Below are 20,799 nucleotides of genomic sequence, written 5' to 3'. Positions count from 1 at the left end.
ACATGAGTGTTCATATACACATACATGTACATATTTCCATTTTTAACATAAACATTTTGCAATGGAGAATCAGCTATTTTTAAAATGAAGAAAACCAACCAGAATTAACATAACGTGGTTAAATCTCAAATATATCTTACAATTTCCCCTCAAATTCAGCATAGTTTACATACTTAGTTCTCTCTGGCCGTCTATAACTTCCATGTACCTCCAGATCAGGCCTTTCTCTATGTTTGCTCTTCTGGATCAGACAGACATAGACAAATTCATTTTTTTCCTTTCATCTCACTATTCCAGTCTTTCACCTTCTCTTGCTTTTTAGACAACATGCAAATTTCCATCAAAGTCCGTTTTCTTGTGGTTTCTTCCCAGCAGTTTAGAACATCAAATAGGTATAACATTTCAAACAAGAATAGAAACATAGATATATATGCATATTTCATAACAAAAAAACTTATAATTGCATTAATATATAAAAACCTGTATCAATGTGAAACATTTGAGATTAGCAGGAGGTTTTCTTATCTTAACCAATAAAAATTTGTAATCAGTTCTCTTAAATGATGACAAGTATTTGTAATCCATTGAACTCAAATGACCACACTCCATGTATTTTTCTTTTCCTGTGGAGGCAAAAGCGTAATTTTTTCCCCAAACATAATATACTTTTGACTTTTATTCTAAAGTAAAAGCTTTTCAAAGTATGCAGGCTGGTCATTCAACATCCTTTCTCAATAAGTATCAGGACAAAGAAGGGTTAAAGTGGGCAGCTGCTGGCTAGCAGAAGAGACCTTGATCTTATCACAGTGAAGAACTTGTCCTAGGAAGGGAGGGAGGGAGGGGAACAGTGGGCACAGAGTGTGTCCTTGGCCGCCAGTGTTCCTGAAAAAGAATTTTGTTAACTCCCCTGACTATAATAATTAACAATTAACCCCAGATTCTCTGTTCAGCTTTCACACAGCTTGTCAGTTGTAGACAGTAAATTCCCTGCCACTTCGCCCGTAGCTCCTGTCCCTGTCTGCCTGCACCGAGAACATGTGCCCTCACCCTCTGAAAGCGGCTGGCTGGCCCCAGGCTTCTCCTGCTGGCCAAGACCAGCTCCACCTGTGCTGCTGGCCCGGTAGCAAGACAGAGGGAGGCAGCCCTTGCTCTCCTTCTCTTCCAGGAAAATGAGGGAGGTGAGTAGACAGACACAACCAACCCTTAAACAGACAACCAAATACCAGTATTTCAGCACTGAGACGATGGCCTCATTTGTGGTATCCCGTCTAACAGATGGCTTCTCTTGCGATACCCAAGCCACACCTGGCAGGAGCCACCAGCTTATCTCAGTTCAGTCAGGGGGACCCATTCCCCTTAAACACATGGGATAAAACGGTAACATAGTAACAGAACACAGACCAAGACAAAGAGCTCTCACAAGTACATTTACTGTCCTGTGGTGAACAGATCTGAACACATATCCATGTGCTTGATGTGCTATTCACAATAATCAAGTTATAGAATCAGTCTATGATGCATTTTTAATTTGTATTCCAATGAATATTAAAGAGAAAGATCACCATAAATCTGAATACTCACTGAGATTTATTATGTCTATTTATCTAGTCACAGTTTTTGCTCCTTCTTATGGAGTTGGTTTTTTTTTTTACTCATTTGAAGAAATTCTTCATAAAAAATGAATATCCGTATTTCTTTTTTTTGTATTTGTTACAAATATTTTCTCATGAACTGGGTTGTCTATTCATCTCTTTATATTTTCAAACTTTAGTAAAAATCCCATGAGTGAAAGGAGGATTTTGTTGTACCTTCTACCAATTACAGTATCATAGATTATTTGCATTCTGTTCCAAGTGTACGGCCTCCCTCTCTCCCATCCTCTCCATGTTCATAAGCTCCATACATCTATGACCCTGAAAGCATCCAGTTCAATGACATTCATATTAGCATGACCAGAAAGTCTTGGCTGAGCTGTTTATTTTGCTAAGTAGTTTTCTACTATTGATATCCATATTTTATAGTATGCTTGCCTAATAACCTGGATTATTTTACAAATATTTCCTTAGTTTAAAGTGTTATGTAAAATGGGACAAGCTCAATGTCAGAAGCTTAAATTACCCTTAGATTGTGTTCTATTCTCTTGCCAGGAAATATTTGTTCAATGAACAGAATAAGAATCTCTCCCTCAGTCAAATTCTGTGTTTATGGGAACCTGAGAATCATTACCTAACAGCAGTGCATTGGGAAACAAAAGGCTGAGAGATGGGAGAACAGATCTTGAACAAAAGCCCAGTACTGTAGATTAAGTAGAAAGCCAAGGGCAGATAATATCTACATCAAAGAAGAGGAACAGGGTTGGAAGGATATCATTAAGAAGGTACTGGAAAATAAATTAATATATACAATGATTTTATAAAACTACTGGAACCTTCACTGGTAGGATCTGTTTTATGCAATGGTGGAAACAGATTAGGTGCAGTTAACAGAAGGATGGCGTCTCAGGGCTACTGTTGCTGTTGACCATGACCAAAGGAACTTGGGAAGGACAGGGTTTATTTGGCTTGTACATCCACATCACTGTTCATCATGGATGGAAGTCAGGACAGGAACTCAAACAGAGCAGGAACCGGGAGGCAGGATTTGGTGCAGAGACCATGGAGAGGTGCTGCTCGCTAGCTTGCTCTCCATGGCTTACATAGCCTGCTTTCTTATATAACACAGGACCACCAGTCCAGAGATGGCATGACTCACAATGGCCACCCCATAAACCACTAATTAAGAACATGCTTTCTAGCCTGATGTTTTGGAGGCATTTTCTCAATTGAGGTTCCCTCCTTTCAGATAATTCTAGCTTGTGTCAAGTTGACATAAAACTAGCCAGCACAGATGGTAACTTAGTTTTCTCTCTGTTGCTGTGATAAAATCATGACCCAAAGCAACTTGGGCAGGAAAGAGTTTATTTTATTTTACCACTTATACCCCACCATGAACAAAAGTTGGAATAGGAACTCTAGGCAGGAACCTGGGGGCAGGACCTGAGGCAGAGTCTATGGAAGATTGCTGCTTACTGGCTTACTCTACATGGCTTGCTTAGTGTGCTCTTTTGTACAACCCAGCACAATCTATCCAAGGGTGGTGCTTCCCACAGTGGGCTCAGCTCCTTACACCAATCATTAACTAAGAAAATGCCACACAGACTCCTCTAGAGGCAGTTTTGATGAGGCCTCAACCAAGGTTCCCTTTTCACAGATGGCCTATCATGTGCCAAGTGGACAAAACAAAACAAAACAAAACAAAAAAACCAACAAAAATGAAAACAAACAGAAAAATCCATAACCAGGACCAATTGGGATAAAGGAAAGGGTAATAAAGCCCTGAAAAATTGAAACTACCCACTCAGATATTCTTAAAAGGATTTGGTCACCACCATGTTCCAGAATTTATCCAAGCAGGTTGTAGTTGTAGGTATCAAATATAACTTGCTGTTTGCACAATAATCCTCTATAATATTTAACTATAATCTCCTAATGTGTAACATTTCACTCTCCTAAGAACATCTGATAAGATTTTCCTAGTTACCAGCACAATCTTACCCAATGTGTCCTGGTTGAGTTCACTTTACTTTTCCAAGAACACTTGTAATTGGCCAAGAAAAATGTGGCAGGGACTATTTATACCCCAGCAACCATCAGTTCCTGCTTTTCTTAACATTCCATCAGAACTGGTTTTGCTCCTTCTATTGATCTGCAAACTGTGAGTAGAAAGGAATAGATTTAGAGACTACCAAGGCTTTCCCTCTCTTCTGTATAATATATGTACAATTATCTTTTTATGGTCTGGGTATGGTGGTGCATGACTTCAATCCCAGCACTCTGGATGCAGAAGAAGGTGGATCTCTGTGAGTTGGAGGCCTATGCAGTGAGTTCCAGGCCTGCCAGGACTACATGAAGAGACCTTGTCTCAATAGTTTTTTTCTTATTAATTTTGTTTTCCTCTTTTTCTTGAGGTTAAATACAAAAATACAGCTTTTTCATTGAATAATCATTTTTCCTATTGTCACTAAAAACTTCCGATGTCTATTTCCATAGTGAACCTTCTTCATACCTTCTTTCCTCTCCTTGTTTTAGAGAATGAAATTTTCTGTCTCTCTCCCATTGTCCCTCTTCTTCCTCTCTCTCTGCCTCCCCTCTCCTTCTCTTTCTCATAAAAGACAGCCCAGGCGGGCCACTGAACACAATAAAGAACAAGTGAAAATTTCATCCTGTGTGCTCACAGCGGCATTCTGACATCCTATCCAGGATGGTCAGGATGGAATACATAACAGCTCTTTAAATGGTGTGTGGAAGGTGTTGTGGGTGTTAGGTGAGATGTGACATCGGCTCACCTCTGTTTCCTCTGTACTTCAGCAACAGTCTCTATGAATGGACTCTCCATTGGTCAGTGTGATGTGATGTGCATTTTCTTCAGCACACTCCAGAGGATAAATCTAAGTTTTCTTTTTCAATACTATTGCCATCTACCTCCACTGAAATTGCGTGTGTTCCTTTAGAACAACCTTTTTATTTCCAACACTCTATAGTCCGGATGCTTGGACTTGAGCTGTCAGTTGGGGAACCTGCAAGGCAAGAGCTTCCCAATCAGGCATTATAAGTCATGGTCGAGTTAAGTGATTATCTGCCTGATAGATGTCTGTAAAGAAATTTGTCAGGTGTCCGCCACATGAAGGTAATCCCAATACAGCCAATATCATCCATGCACATTGAGGCTAGCCTGGTCTACATACTGAGTTCTGGGCCAGCCTAGACTATATAGCGAGTGCTTGCTTCACCCAAATCATCCACACACCAAATTAAGTGTTGATTATTGACATGCAATTTAGTCGGTGCTTTATTTTTTAGATTTTATCAAATTGAATTTCTTGGGGACAGAATTTTTTAAAATAAACCACTGGCATGGGGAAGCATACTAGTGCTAAGGTACTACCAGAACAGTGAGCATTCTCTGACCACCTTATCCTTCAGCGAGTACTCTGGCAGATTCAGTGGAGATATATGGCTTGATCAGACATTGACAAGATCAGGTTTTATCTTGAGATTATTTGATTTATATTTTTTACTCCATTTATTATTTAGACTTAAATTGCAGTTCTGATATTAGATTCTTTGGAAATTAAAATCATGAAAAGTTTCATAGGAGACCTTGCAACTATAAGTTACTATAACTGTAACTATAGGTTACTGTAATTATAAGTTACTTGCAGAAACACAAATGTTGCCCATTTCTAGAGCCACTAAGTAAATAAGTTGCAGAAGCCTCATTTTGAGGGAGCAGATTATCCAAACCCTACATCAAATACAAAAGATCACCCTGGAGCGTTTCTTACTTTTGTAAGAATTAAAACATGCAGGTTAAAAATAAACCCCACAAAATATTCTAGATTATCTGTGTGGACTGTGCCCAGTTTTTGGTTATGAAATCCTTTGAGGGTGGCTAGCTGGGCATCCTTGAATAATGTGGTTAACATCTCTGTAGCCCCATTTTTCCATCTGTATATTTAGGATTGTGATAATCCTTCTCACATGGAATTACAGGAAAATGTATTTAACATTTTACTCTTCTATTCCTCGTATTTCATGAGGTGATTTGAAAAATAAAGCATCATTAAAGTATTATGAAATTCAGATAACATAATCTATGAAATTTGTTTTTCACAGTAAATATTTATATACATAAGATATTTAAATGGTGCGTGGCACATACTGACCTCCCAGTAATTATTACTCAGTACTGTATAATACTTGACACACAAAATGTATTCAATGTATTTACTTCTAGGTGAATAACCATGGACAGTACAAGTGAATACTTATTTAAATTTAAGGGATATAATTTTGAGAAATGTTTTGTGAACATTGAGCAGTTAGAAACGATGGAAGATTTTGAAATTAGAGATGATGATGTCTTCCTAATCACGTATCCAAAATCTGGTAAGTGCCAGGAGTGGGCATGTGCTTTAATGTCTTGTCTTTGCTTTAGGATTATGTGGGCAAACACAGCTCCTGTCAACTCATCTGCAGCATCAAACCTGCACTTACATAACAATTTATGAGCAGACAAAATCTAAATGAGACCCCAATCTGTGGGAGAGAAGGCCACCATTGGAGAGAGAACACAGTGTGCACTCTGGTGGAAAGTAGGAATGTTAAGATAATGAGATGTGCCACATAGAGCCAGGAGCAGACACCCGGGGAGCACTGACCTGTTTGGTCTGTTGGACGGGGATGACATAGTATGAAAAAAATTTCTCCTGGGTGCAAATATGCAAGTGCTTCATCGTTTAGGATGAATTTTCCATCATATATCACCTCCTTTAAAAGTATCCTACAGGAACTGAGGTCTAGTTAATACAATTTAAGAAGCTTTTGCACTCAGAAGTGCACACACACACACACACACACACACACACACACACACACACACACTTTCTTGAGGTGTGAAGTCCATCAGTACAGAGCAGTGCTGGAGCAGTAGTGTCCTGCTGGGGACAGGAAAATCCTATTTCAGTGGTAACTCTGAGTTTCCAAGGTCAATACTTGGAGGTCTTGGTTTTACTGTGGTTGATACAATTTAAGAAATACATCTTAAAAAAAAAAAAAGCTGGGTGGCGGTGGCACACGCCTTTAATCCCAGCACTCAGGTGGCAGAGCCAGGTGGATCTCTGTGAGTTCGAGGCCAGCCTGGTCTACAGAGTGAGGCCCAAGACAGGCACCAAAATTACACAGAGAAACCCTGTCTTGCAAAACAAACAAACAAACAAACAAAATCCATCCTCCTAAAAATTTCACATGCCCTTTTAAAAATTAGCTCATGTGTGGTTGTTGCCAAACACTACAGACAATGGGATTGTACGTGGTTTGTTCATAAAAGTCTTTTCAAGGCAGAGGTGATGGCTCATTGTGCAAAGTGCATGTCTTGACCTTGTAAGCCTGAGGACCTGAGATGAGATCACGTAAACTCTTGTAGGCCAGATGTGGTAACATGTGTCTACAATTTTGACCTTTCGGTGGTGAGGTGGTAGACAGAGACAGGAGAATCCCCAGATGTTCATGAACCAGCTGGACTGCACACTCAGAAAATGAACATACCTCAACCAAGATTGAAGGCAATTGTACTCTGACCACCACACATGCACCAGCCTGCACCCACATATGAACTTGTGCATTCATCAATCTTTCTCTCACACACACTTGCCCACCACATGTGCATCATATACACAAATCACCAGACATGCACCACAAACACACACAGGCACATGTACAAGCATGCAAAGACAAAAATAAAATTTCAAAATCAATTTCATTGTTCACTTCAAGTGCTGCCTTACTTTCTACTTCTGGAATGGTTACGTGTGTCACAGAACTTCAAGACTATGAGAATAACCATCTCATTTTACTGTAGATCCTGGACTCTAGACCTTAATTGTCAAGTTCTGAAAAACACTTCATCTTGGTATACACTAGCAAGTTAAACTGCTGTGTATAATTTTTATAAATACCTGTGTAGTAAGAGACTGGTCAGAAATAGAGGTTTTTGTGTTTTGTTTTGTTTTACAGTTAGCAGTACAGCCAACAGCAAGCATGGCTTTCCTTTAAAGGGTCATTTCCCACCAATCTTCACCTATTCCTGTGCTCTGGAAGCTCCTCTTAGGTATTTTTTGTGAGACAAAATAGTTATTTGGAGATTAATTTTATTTTTCCAGTGTATAACCACACCAAGGTTTACAGAAATATTTTAGGAGATTCTTCCTTTTATGGGCCTGGGACCAATTTGTGTAGATGTACATTTACACACTGCAACATGATCTGTATCCTGGCTGTGGTCCATACTGCCAATTGCCAACCTGGCCTCATCATGGCAATGAGAGCAAAGTGTGAACCAAGCATCTTCATCCTATCACACCTTTGGTTTTGTGCCTTAAATAACCTGGTATTCCCTAGAGAATGACTAACTGCTCCTGGAGGTCTTGGATGAAGGCTAGAACAATGGTTATGGATGGTTATGAGCCATGCAAGAGATCAGACACTTTAGTTGTTACACCTCTGGAGTCTGCGATATCTTCTCCAGAACGGTCATTTCAAAATTGCAGGGACAGTTTGATGGAATTCACCATAATCTCATCCTCAGAATAATGAGAGTGAATGCTCATGTCAAAATTTACATGGGCAAATCATTTTGAGTCATCATTAATAAATAAGGTCAAACACTAGTACCATTACATTTGATCACACCCACACTCATTTGAAGTGGAAATAGGGTTGGGCGTTTGTAAGTATTTCCCAAAGAATTTCATTGTTGTTCTTACTTGGTTACTAACCCAAGAATCAGTAAGTAAACCGGAAACCTGAACCTATTCCTTCCCTACAGTGTATTTATTCACGGGAACTTGAACACCTAGGATTGGGCTTAAGAAGCACAAAAAGGAAGGAACTGAATGCATGTCAATTTTGTTAAGTTTTCTAAAATTGTGACAGCAAACTTCTAAGACAGTCTCATAGAGGAATAGGACTGCCTGTAACACACAGTGAGAGGGCATCCAATATCCTAGATAATTATATTTATGAAGATCGAGAAGAAATAACTCATAAGGCTCCAAACAGTACCAAGAAGTAATTTTAGCACAGTGTGTACATGTGTGGTATTATAAGAACGTACCCATTAATCTACAAATAATAGTTGCCAATTAGAAGTTTGAAATACTACAAAGAGGCTTCTCATGGAATATAGAATACAGAGAAGCTATAGGAATAATTTGAATAATCACTATCAAGAAATCAGAACAAAATAACTATACAATTAAAAAGGGAACTCAGAACCCTTGATTTTATCTTTTCTAATGTTATTGTTAAGTATAGATGAAAATCAAATAAAAACTACCTTTGTGTGTTAGCATACATGGAATATTAAAAAAGCATCAATCACTTTAAGATGGATGGTATTACCACAGATAGTTATTACTTAAACCTACCTCAAGACTGAAAACAGGATTGTTATCTATTTTCACAGGTACCATCTGGACTCAGCAGATCCTCAGCTTGATTTATTTTGAGGGCCACCGAAACAGGACTGAAAAACGTGCCAACAGTGGACAGAGCACCGTTCTTTGAGTACAATATTCACAATTTAGACTATGTCAAAATGCCGTCACCACGCATCTTTTCTTCCCACCTCGCATATTACTTAGTACCAAAAGGTCTCAAGGAGAAAAAGGCTAAAGTATGTCATGGAGCTTAGTCACTTTTTGAACAGATAAAATATCTTAAGTGTTGGATAACAAAATAATTTCAGTATTTATGCTATGATGATACCTCTCTCTGAACATTCTTGAGTGTGTCTCCTGGACATCCTTCCACCAGCCTCTGTAGAACCTTCATATGTGAATAGAACAGCAGACTCACAAATACCAGAGTAGTCAGCGTATGGAGGTGGTGTAGTATTTCAGAAGTTGTTGCTGGAGCCAGCAAAGGATCACTTCTCGTTTTTTCCTCTAGTAACTTGACACGTTGGGCTTAAATGTTTGCCAGTGTGGCAGTTATTGAACGCCCACTCACAGTGGTCTTAAGTTTTCCATCTGGACTCAATAATGAGATGACACATGCTGATATTTATTGACCAGGACCTATTATAATTCGGTGGAAAGGTTCTACCACTGGTCCAGCTTTTCATTATTATAACTTTAGTGTAATTTTCCTACTGATATGAATTCCATCACTTCTGCATACTAATAGACTTATACTTGTGGCCTTTCTCCTGTTTTAGAACTTTGTGTAACTTTGTGGTTCAAATTGATTAGTACCATTCTTAATTTAAGTATAATCAAACATATTGACTTTTTAAAATATAAATTCATTATTTACTTATTTTCTTTTTATTGTGTTTTTATCATTTAAAGCAATTTTAAATTTAAATATATTTTGAACATATTCTTCCCCTCAGCCAGGTCCTTTCAGATCCTCTCCGCATCCCTATCCACCCAAATTTAAGTTCTTTCTCAAAACACAAACAAAAGCCTAATATAACAACAATACCTTATTTAAGAAATATTTCCTTGTTTAAAGACTAGAAATGCATTTGTTTTCCTGATACTCTTAATAAACTTGCTAATTATTTATAATAGCAGAGAACATGTCTTTTTAAATTACATGTACGTGCTGTTAATGCTTGTACCAACATAATAGTTCATTCTTACATTTTCACTTATTTCCAGTGCTATATATAAAATAGCTCAAAAACTCAATGACTATCAGTTGCTATAGCATTAAACTATATGGAAAACATGTTTACCATATTTATCAACTTTACAAATAATATATTTCTAGGATATGACCTGTGTTCTTGTACACATGTGAAATACTATGTAAATGGAAGTATTCAATTTTTATAACATGAAACAAAAAGTTGATAATCAACTGCATTTTCATAAATATTACCTAGATGAAAATAAAGATTTATTTAGATAAGAACTATTATATAATTGTTCAGAACTTGTTAGAATAACCAAGAATTACTAAAGCAACTCGGTGTTTTTTTTTTCTGCAGATTATTTACATTTACAGAAATCCCTAAGATGTTTTGATCTCGTTTTTTCATTTTTCAAATTGGGTGGTTTCCTTAGAATCTACAGATACCATAGACCAGTATCTGGAAAAATTTCTAGATGGAAAAGGTAACTTTGTTTATTCTCTCTCACTAGTTTATAAAGTACAGATGATATTTAAGTCATCTCAAAGTAGGGAACATATATCTAAGAGATGGAGGGGGCAGTGGACCAACATAATCTGATACACAATAATTACCCTGCTGTTGTTCACACCATTTGAGGGGTACCAGCTTGCAGCGTTGTATTATTTAGGAAGTACTTTGGCTAGACAACCAGAGACTTGCAAACATTTTATGAATTCTTTCTAGCTAATGACATAAAAAGAGTCCCGCAGCAGAAGGTGAGGGTGAGTGTGTGCTCTCAGTGGCACACACTTGTTGGGAAACTGGAATTATACATGCTACTACTGAGGAAAATTGACTAGTGAAAGAGGCTGTGGGGTGTGGAATCAGGACCTCACACATTGCTAAAATTATAGTCAGGTTCTGCTTCATTGTAGCAAGGAAACACTCTTATTCAGAGAGAGGATATGAGAAATGAAGACACATGACTTCAGAGAGAGGAGAAATATGAACATCACTTAAGGATAACTTTGAATTCAGACACTTGACCTTACATATGTTTTCTGATCCCCCATGTGGGTGCAGAGAATCACGTCTGGGTCCTCAGCAAGAGCAGCAGTGCTTTTACCACTGAGCAGTCCCTCCAGCCCCTGACCCAAGACTTTCTCAAAGTCTGTCTTGCTACATCCCTAAATAGGTAGGTTGGTAGGTTGGTATGAGGCTTGTGTAATTGTTACACAAAAATAACTCTTTTAAAATAGTCAGGTAGACATCCAGTTGGAGGGGCTTCATTTTGATTTCTGAGCAGTCTAAATCAGAAAAGAACAAATAAAGTTTGCTGTTCAATAAGTATAGTGTCTTGACTTTGTTACTCACTTATCTTCCCTTCAGTGGTAGGAAGCTGTTGGTTTGACCACATCAGAGGCTGGTATGAACACAGACATGACTTCAATGCCTCCTTCCCTGCCCTTCTAACCCTTGGCATGCCCCTTCCCTCCCGCCTCTCCCATGTGCTCTCCTCTCTCCCTCTTAAACTGACAGCCTTGTTTTGATTCTTAGTGTTATGTATGTCAGTGCCTAAGTACATAAACACAACCTGCTGACCTCTTCTAGCGAGAGTCGTGTGGTGTATGGTTTCAGGGCTAACCACTTTGTATTGGTTAACCAGTTAGTGGGCTCATCCTTGAATGGTCAGTTCTCCTTCTCTCAGCCCTCACTAGTTGCCTCTTCAGTGTCTAGGGGTTGGACCCTTGAAAGTTCCTCCTTCCTTGTTAGCGTGCCCATTGACGTTATCATTGTTCAGGCCCTGCTTAGGCAGCTATGTTCTTGAAATACCATGGGGTAGAGCATCTCTGTCACTTCTAGGAGGCACAGTATCACTCTTAAGATCTTTCTGCCCCCTCTTCCACAATGTTCCCTGAGTCTTAGGTTCAGGATTCCTGTTTTAGGTGTGTTCCTTGGTGCTGAACTCTGCAGAAGCCATCGGTAGCTGCATTATGAACTGTTATGTTTTTCTGTAATGGTTTCTGTTTGTTTTAAAGAGAAATTTCTTTGATGATAAGCTACACTCATCTGTGGTATAGGGAAATGTTTTAGAATGAAGCTAGGAATTGTTCTTGTCTTTTAAACTGGTGGTAGTAGGTTTTTTTTCTAAAAACCATGACCTTTCTGGGGCATGGCGTCACATGCCTTTAATCCCAGCACTTTGGAGGCACATGGAGGCCAATCTCTAAGATTAAAGCCAGCCTGCTCTACAAAGCAAGTTCCAGGACAGCCAGCATTACATAAAGAAGCCCTGTCTCAAAAAAAAAAAGTAAAAAATAAAATAAAATCCATGACCTTACAAGCCTTAAGTAGTTAGCTTTATCCCAGCAATGTGGAGCTGACTCAACATATGTAAGTCCATAAATGTAATGAACCATATAAATGTACTTAGAGACAATAATCACATGATTATCACAAAAGATGCAGAAAAAGACTTTGACAAAATCTAACATACTTTGATGATATCAGTTCTAGAGAGACTCGGAGTGGAGGGAACACACCTTCACATAATAAAGCCTATCTAGTGGAGGGAACACACCTTCACATAATAAAGCCTATCTATGACAAATGTACAGCCAACATTATCCTGAACTGAGACAACCTTAAAGCTGTCTCATGAAAACCAGGAATGAGACAGGACTGTCCACTGTGTCCACTTCTCTTTTTAACAAAGCGACTGAAGCAGTAGCACAAGGCAAGAGAAGGAAATTCAAGAGATACAAACAGGAAAAGAAGAAGCCAAATTATCCCTATTTGAATATGATATGATATTATACATAAAAGAACCCTAAAATTCCAACAAAAACCTGTAGAAACCACCAACAATTTCAGCAGAGTTCTGAATATATGGAACCAATTTACAAAAAATATGTAGCCTTTCTACACATCAACAACATACATGTTAAGAAAGACATGATGGACACAATCCCACTTACAAGAGCGTCAACGGCAATAAAATATCCTGGAATAAACCCCACCAAGAAGGTTAGGTTTCACCTCTGCAATGAAAAGTTGAAATCTGTGAATAGTTTTTAGGAAGACATTAGAAACTGGAAAGACCTCCCATGTTCATGAATTGGGAGATTTAAGATAGATAGAGAAATTGACTATCTTACCAAAAGGAATTTATGGATACAGTGCAACTCCAATCAAAATATCCACAACATTCTTCCCAGAAATATAAAAAAGGCCAACCCAAAATTCATATGAAATTATAAAATACCTTGGATAGCCAAAGCAAGCATGACCAAAAAGAATAATGTTGTAGGGATTTCCATTTTAGATTTTAAAATATGTTATAAAGCTATAATAATAAAATCACTATGGTACTGACATAAAATAGACATATAGACCAGTGAGATAAAATGGAAGACTGAAACATGAGCATATGCAGCTACAACCTTGAGAGATATGCTGCATTGTATCAATATTTTTAATGTATTTATATTTGTTAGGATTTTTGTTTTCTGCTAAAGATTGGTTATGACTGGTTAGATAATGCAAGGGACAGTGATCTAATGTATTTGTTGTGTTATTGCATAGGTTTCTTTCACTGCTCAGTCTTCCATAAAGAAAGGTGAGGTACTAAACTCCACAGAGAACTCACAATGACTTTGCATGGGTTGGAGAAGATACTGAAGTTGCTTAGAGTGACCTTTGCTTTGATAGTTTCATTTACTCACCTATGTGCCTATCCCTGTGCTTATCCCACTAGGTACCATTGGAGACTGGAAACATCATTTAACTGTGCAGCAGAATGAAAGATTTGACATGATATTCAAGAGGAACATGAAAAATTTTCCCTTGAAGTTTGTCTGGGATGTAAATGAAGAATAGAATTCTAATGTTAGTATAAAAGAAACATAAAAGTTAATTAAGCAGAAGGCCTACTTTTATATCAATATTAATATGTTTCTGTATCTTTTTTTTTTTTTTTTTTTTTTGTTTTTTCGAGACAGGGTTTCTCTGTGTAGCTTTGCGCCTTTTCCTGAAACTCACTTGGTAGCCCAGGCTGGCCTCGAACTCACAGAGATCCGCCTGGCTCTGCCTCCCGAGTGCTGGGATTAAAGGCGTGCGCCACCACCGCCCGGCGATGTTTCTGTATCTTAATCATTAAATGCCAAATTTTATTAAGGAACAAAATGAATAAACTATGCCTGGATAAATTGCAATAAGTTTAATGAATGATTTCAAATTTCAAAATTAAATTAGTTTGGTTCTAGTTAGCATTGGTACTGTGCACTAAAAGCATAAAACATGGTGCTTTGTGATGTAGGAAAATCACTGCAAAGAGTTCTCTGTAGTGGACAATTTTTCTTCATCTTCCATGATGAAAATTTGGATCAAGAACTCTGGAGAAATGGCTCAGCCTGTAGAACACTCTGGGTAAATTCCCGGCACCGACATGGCAGCTCACAATTATCTATAACTCCAGTCCATGTGATCAAACACTCTCATACAGACATGAGTGTGGGCAGAACACCAATGGAAATAAAAATTAAATTTTTTTGTATCAAAAAAAAAACATCTTCCCATTCACACAATGAATCTTGAACTTTCACTGATTCAAGAAATCAGGAGGGGGATATTAGAATTTTTAATGTGGAAAATTATAACCAAGCATTGAATAAAAATCAGAAGTGACAAGAACTGGAAAAGAGGGAAGAAGAAGTATTCCCTACTTTAACAGATCTAAACTTTTAGTTGATTATTTTTGTTGTTTGATGACTTTATACTTATATACAATGAATCGTAATTACTATTTTTACCAAATTTGTGGATAATGCACTTAAGATTTTCTTTCACACTTACATATAATGTAATTGATACTGTGAACTAAATTTTAAGCTAGTGACTGGGGAAATATCTAGGACATACTTAAATGTCTCCAAAGTCTGTCCTAGTGAATTAGATGCATGTGAATTTATTAACTCAGTTTTTAAATAGTAACAACAACAGTCTCACACCTGAGAGCTGAGCACACAACAGTTACTACGTCCTTCTGCTATAGCCTTTATCTGGACTACTATCAGCAAGTTCAACAATTGGGGAGGGTCTTTCCACATCAACCAAGGCAGGACACTTATTTAGGGGAGGCTGTCTACTTAGATATTCTGATTTATTGGACGTTGATGTTAAACCCAACCATAATATCTTCTATTCTTAATCACAGGTAGCAGTTTCTTTAGCCATGGTTTGTTGGCTATAGAGAGAGCTGTGTTCAATTCACACCTGTGATGAAGGGCAGGGGGGCCAAAATTCAGATGACTGAAGTGCTAGGGAAGTCTGGGGAATGGTAGAAATAAATACAGATAAATAAATAGTAGATATAAATATGGTATAGGTTTGAAGGGGGACATACATGGGCATTAAAGATTGTCTGGGAGTGTTACTGAGTGAAAGAGTTCTTTAACTCAGTCCCAAGAAAGAAGAAGAATGAAAGAAAGAAAAGAATGAAAGAATGAAAAGAAAGAAAGAAAGAAAGAAAGAAAGAAAGAAAGAAAGAAAGAAAGAAAGAAAGAAAGAAAGAAAGAAAGAAAGAAATAGGGGAGGGAGAAGAAGGAAAAGGGAAGAAGGGAGGAAGGGAGTGGGAAGGTGGGTGGGTAAAGAAAAGGAGTCTAAGAAAAGAACCCCAGAAATGAGAGGTAGAAATAGGAGTGGAAATAAGAGAAATATATTGGAAGAGACTCCTAAATGGGATTATATGTTTCTCAAGGCCATCAAAGTTCCTAAGCAGAATAATGTTAACAAGAAAGAGAGTTGGTGGCAATGTAATAAATGGGAATTGAGCAATGGGTTCCAGGTGCAATGATGTACCCATGGAAAAATGAGGTTCCAATAGGAGGGTTAGAGAAATGTCAATGGAAGACAGGAAGAAGTATTCCATTCCAGAGAGTAAAGGAATTATCATCCAGGAAGGAAGAGAAGATAAAGCACATCCAGATTGAAGAGAAAAGGAATAACCCACATTGAACAAGGAGCAAGAAGTGCCAGGACAGGAGGTGCCCTTCAGACGAATGTAGAATTCTTACCCAGAGAGTACACCCTTAGATTCCAACCATCCAAATATACTTACCAGAGTAAATTAACAGTTGTTGGGATGCTAATTGATGGATAGTCTTCACCAATTACTCCCTTCAGTCAGAAGTGAAGTCATAAGCTCTGAACAAATACCTCCCTTGCTCATGGGCTATATGGTGTGGACCATCTCAGCAGCAGAACAGCTTTGGACTGTACTCAGCTTTCCAGGACCCTACAATAAATCTCCTGTGCTGTAGTGAGTTTTCTCCCCTAATAAATTCCTTCATCCTTTAAGCAGACTCTGTGGCTTTCTCACATTTTCTGGCACCCAACGTGGGGCTGAGCCCCATGGCCTGTAGCCTCGACTACTCCCTATGCTCCCAGCTCCAAGTGAGTCCCGCAGAACTTCCAAGCTCCTTCTGCCCAGCCTCTGCCGCTCTGTGTCATGCATCTGTGCCATGTGCTGCTACCCACCAGCCCTTTCGTTTGTCCCAGCTTGAGCATACACTCTCTCCACATTGACCTGTTCTGATGGTGGACAGAGGTGACACAGGGTCTGAAATACTGTTTTTGTAAACGCAAATGCTTCATAATTTCAGATGAATTTTCCACCACATGTCATTTACTTTAAAATAGATTCCACGGGAACTGAGCCCTACTTAACAACAGTTTAAGGTACATGCACCAACACCATACCATTTTAAAAGTTAGTTTATGTGTGGCTGTTGCTGAACACTACAGACAACGGGATTGTACGTGGTTTGGCTATAAAATTCTTTTCAAGGCAGAGGTGATGGCTTAATGTGCAAAATATGTGTCTTGGCCTTGCAAGCCTGAGGACCTGAGATGGAATCACTTAAACTCTTGTAGGCCAGATGTGGTAATGTGTGTCTATAATCTTGACCTTCCAATGCTGTGGTGGTAGACAGAGACAGGAGAATCCCCAGATGTTCATGAACCAGCTGGACTACATACTCAGAAAATGAACATATCTCAACCAAGATTGAAGGCAATTGTACTCTGACCACTCCACATACACCAGCCTGCACTCACATATTGTCATGTATATGCACAAATCTCTCTCTCATATACACATGCACAGCACATACACACACATGCACCAGGCATACACTCATGCATACCAGACCAAGAAGAATGAGCCATAAGGCTCCAAACAGAAAAAAAAGTTAGTAAGAAGTTAATGCTATTCGCCCTGGTGTGATTTTAGCACAGTGTGCACATGTGTGGTATAATAAGAATGTACCCATTAATATCTAAAAATAATATCCATCAATGAGAAGTTTAAAATACTACAAAAGGATTTCCCATGGGACATAGAATACAAAGAATAGGAGTAATTTCAACAATCATTATCAAGAAATCAGAACAAAACAACTGTACAATTAAAAAGGGACTCAGAGCCCTGATTTAATCTTTTCTAATATTATTGCCAAATAAAAATAAAAATCAGACAAATACTACATTGGCTCATTGGCATACATGGAATAATAAAAAAAAGCACCAGTGGCTTGAAGATGGATGGTATTAACATAGATGTTTATTACTTAATACTACCTCAGGATTGAAAACAAGATTGTTATCTATTTTTGCAGGTACCCTCTGTATTCAAGAGATCCTCAGCTTGATTTATTTTGAGAGCCACCAGAACAGGACTGGAGACATCCAAATTATCAACAAAGCACCATTCTTAGAGTACAATGTTTATAATTTAGACTTTGTTAAAATGCTATCACCTCACATCTTCTTTTCCCACTTTCCATATTACTTAGTACCAAAATGTCTCAAGGCAAAAAGGATAAAGTATATCATCACTCTTTAAACAGATAAAATACCTTACATATTGAATAATAAAATTATTTCAGGATTTCTGCTATGATGCTACATCTCTCTGAACATTCTTGATTGTGTCTCCTGGGAATTCTTCCACCAGTTTCCCTAGAATTCTTATCTGTGAATAGAACTTCAGAGTCACAAATACCAGAGTAGTCAACTTATGGAGGTGGTGTATTATTTCTGAAAAAAGTGGATAATTAGTTATTGCTGAAACCAGCAAAAGACCAATTCTTATGTTTCCTCTCTAGTAACTTGACATGTTGAACTTAAATGTTTGCCAATGTGACAGTTATTGAATGCTTTTGCACACTGGCCTTAATTTGCTTATGTGTACCAGTTAATGAGATCAAGCATGTTTGATATTGATTATCATAATCAGTTCTGATTCTGTGAATGAGTTCTATCATCAGTCCAGTTTGTCATTATTATAATTTTAGTATAATTTTCCTATTGATTTAAATTCTGTCTCTTCTGGATACCAATATGCTTGTGACTTTTCTCATGTTTTGGAACTTTGTATAACTCTGTGATTTAATTTGATTAGTCACATTCTTAATTTTAGTATCATCAAACATACTGACTTTTAAAATATAAATCATTTATTTTCTTTTTCATTATATTTTTATTACTTCAAAAATTCTTTTATTTTAAATATATTCTTCTCCTCCCCCAAGTACTTCCAGATCTTCTCCTCATCCCTATTCATTCAACTTTAAGTTCTTTCTCAAAAATCAAACAAAAGGGGCTGGAGAGATGGTTCAGTGCTTAAGAGCACTGACTGCTCTTCCAGAGGTCCTGAATTCAATTCCCAGCAACCACATGGTGGCTCACAACCACTTGCAATTTGATCTGGTGCCCTCTTCTGGCCTGCAAGGACACATGCAGGCAGAACACTGTATACATAATAAATAAACCTTTAAAAAAAAATCAAACAAAAGGCTATTACAACAACAGGACCTTGCTTAAGAAATATTCTCTGGTTTGAATTTATATTTGCTTAATGCATTTATATTTGGCTTAATACTCTTAAAACACTTGTTAGTTAGTATTTATAGTAGTGTGAAAGAATTTTCTTTTTAAATTCCATGTGGATTTTGTTGATGCTTGTACCAACATAATAAATACTTCATTCTTTTATTTTTCACTTATTGCCAATGTTACCTTGGCTATAGATCAAATATCTCAGAAAACTCAATGATGTCATTTGTAACCTTAGGGAAACCTTGTTTATTTATCAACTTCACAAGTATTATAACTTCTACGAAGTTGACCTGTGTTTGTACATGTATGAAATACTATGTAAGTGAAAGTATTCAATTTTATAGCATGGGACAAGTTGATAAACAACTAAACTTTCATAAATTGTGAAATGGATGAAAATTAAGATTTATTTGGATAATGAACTATCACATAATTGTTCAAACTTATCAGTATAACCAAGGATTACTAAACCAACTTTGTGTTTTTTCTGCAGATTCTTTATGTTTACAGAAATCCCAAAGACATTTTGATGTCATTTTTTTCATTTTTCATTTTTTCTTAGCTTTCTAACTTCTTTTAATGCATAAAAAACTTGGCTATTTTGGCATCTTTGATACTAATTTTAGGCATAACACCTGACACACCTGCACAGACAGTGGTATTCAATTCTAGCTTTTTTTTTTTTTTTTTTTTTTTTTGGTTTTTCGAGACAGGGTTTCTCTGTGTAGCTTTGTGCCTTTCTTGGAACTCACTTGGTAGCCCAGGCTGGCCTCGAACTCACAGAGATCCGCCTGGCTCTGCCTCCCGAGTGCTGGGATTAAAGGCGTGCGCCACCACCTCCCGGCCTAATTCTAGCCTTTTTTACTAATGAAATTTTTTCATTTGTTTTCCATCCCAACTGCAGTTTCCCCTCTGTCCTCTCTTCATGTCCCGTCCCCCTGCCCCCCATCCCATCCCCCATCCAGTCCCCCCATCCAGTCCTCCTCTGTCTCTGTTCAGAAAGAGAAAAGCCTCCCATGGGTGTCAACAAAGCATGGCATACCAAATTTAGGTAGGACTAAGTTCCTCCCTTTATACTATGGCTTGACAAGGCAATCCAGTATGAGGAATAGTTACACAACAGTCATACATATATAGAGGGCCCATGTTGGTCCCATGCAGGCTCCATAGTTGTCAGTCCAGAGTCTGTGAGCTCCTATGAGCCCAGGCTAGTTGTTTCTGTGAGTTCTTTTGTGATGACCTTAAACTCCTGGCTCTTACAATCCTTCCTCCTTCTCATCAACAGGATTCCCAGAGCTTGGCCCAGTGCTTGGCTGTGGATCTCTGTATTTGCTTCCATCAGTTACTGGATGAATGTTCTATGATGACAATAAGGGTATTCACCAATCTGATTACAGGAGATGGCCAGTTCAGGCACCCTCTCCACTATTTCTAGGAGTCTTAGCTAGGATCATGCTATTGGATTCCTGGAAGTTTCCCTGGAACCAGGTTTCTCCATGACCCCCAAAGTGCTCTCCCCTATTAAGATATATCTTTCATTACTCTCCCCTCCATCCTGCCCTGAATCCACCCAACCCAATCCCGCATGTTCCTATGCAACCCCATCACCCAACCCTGTCCTCAGTTTACCTCGGAGATCTCTTCTACTTCCCTTCCCAGGGAAATCCATGCATTCCTCTT

The 20,799-nt window shown here is 38.1% G+C and overlaps 1 long non-coding RNA gene and 1 pseudogene across 2 annotated transcripts; both read left to right on the top strand.

Moving 5' to 3' along the window:
• The first annotated feature begins 845 nt into the window (after nt 1–845).
• On the top strand, nt 846–11,675 carry LOC143268994 (amine sulfotransferase-like; annotated as a pseudogene). Its single transcript, XR_013045245.1, has 5 exons — nt 846–1,178; nt 5,836–5,987; nt 9,064–9,273; nt 10,597–10,723; nt 11,611–11,675. The product of XR_013045245.1 is annotated as an amine sulfotransferase-like (transcript).
• A 39-nt stretch (nt 11,676–11,714) lies between these two features.
• Nucleotides 11,715–18,752, top strand: LOC143268858 (uncharacterized). The gene is made up of 2 exons (XR_013044993.1): nt 11,715–14,109; nt 17,898–18,752. It is a non-coding gene; the product is annotated as an uncharacterized LOC143268858 (long non-coding RNA).
• Nucleotides 18,753–20,799: the final 2,047 nt, after the last annotated feature.

This window comes from Peromyscus maniculatus, chromosome 16 (assembly GCF_049852395.1).
Source record: "Peromyscus maniculatus bairdii isolate BWxNUB_F1_BW_parent chromosome 16, HU_Pman_BW_mat_3.1, whole genome shotgun sequence".
NCBI classification, from domain to species: domain Eukaryota; kingdom Metazoa; phylum Chordata; class Mammalia; order Rodentia; family Cricetidae; genus Peromyscus; species Peromyscus maniculatus.
Note: the sequence above shows the minus strand (reverse complement) of the source record. Positions and strands in the feature narration are given on the sequence as shown.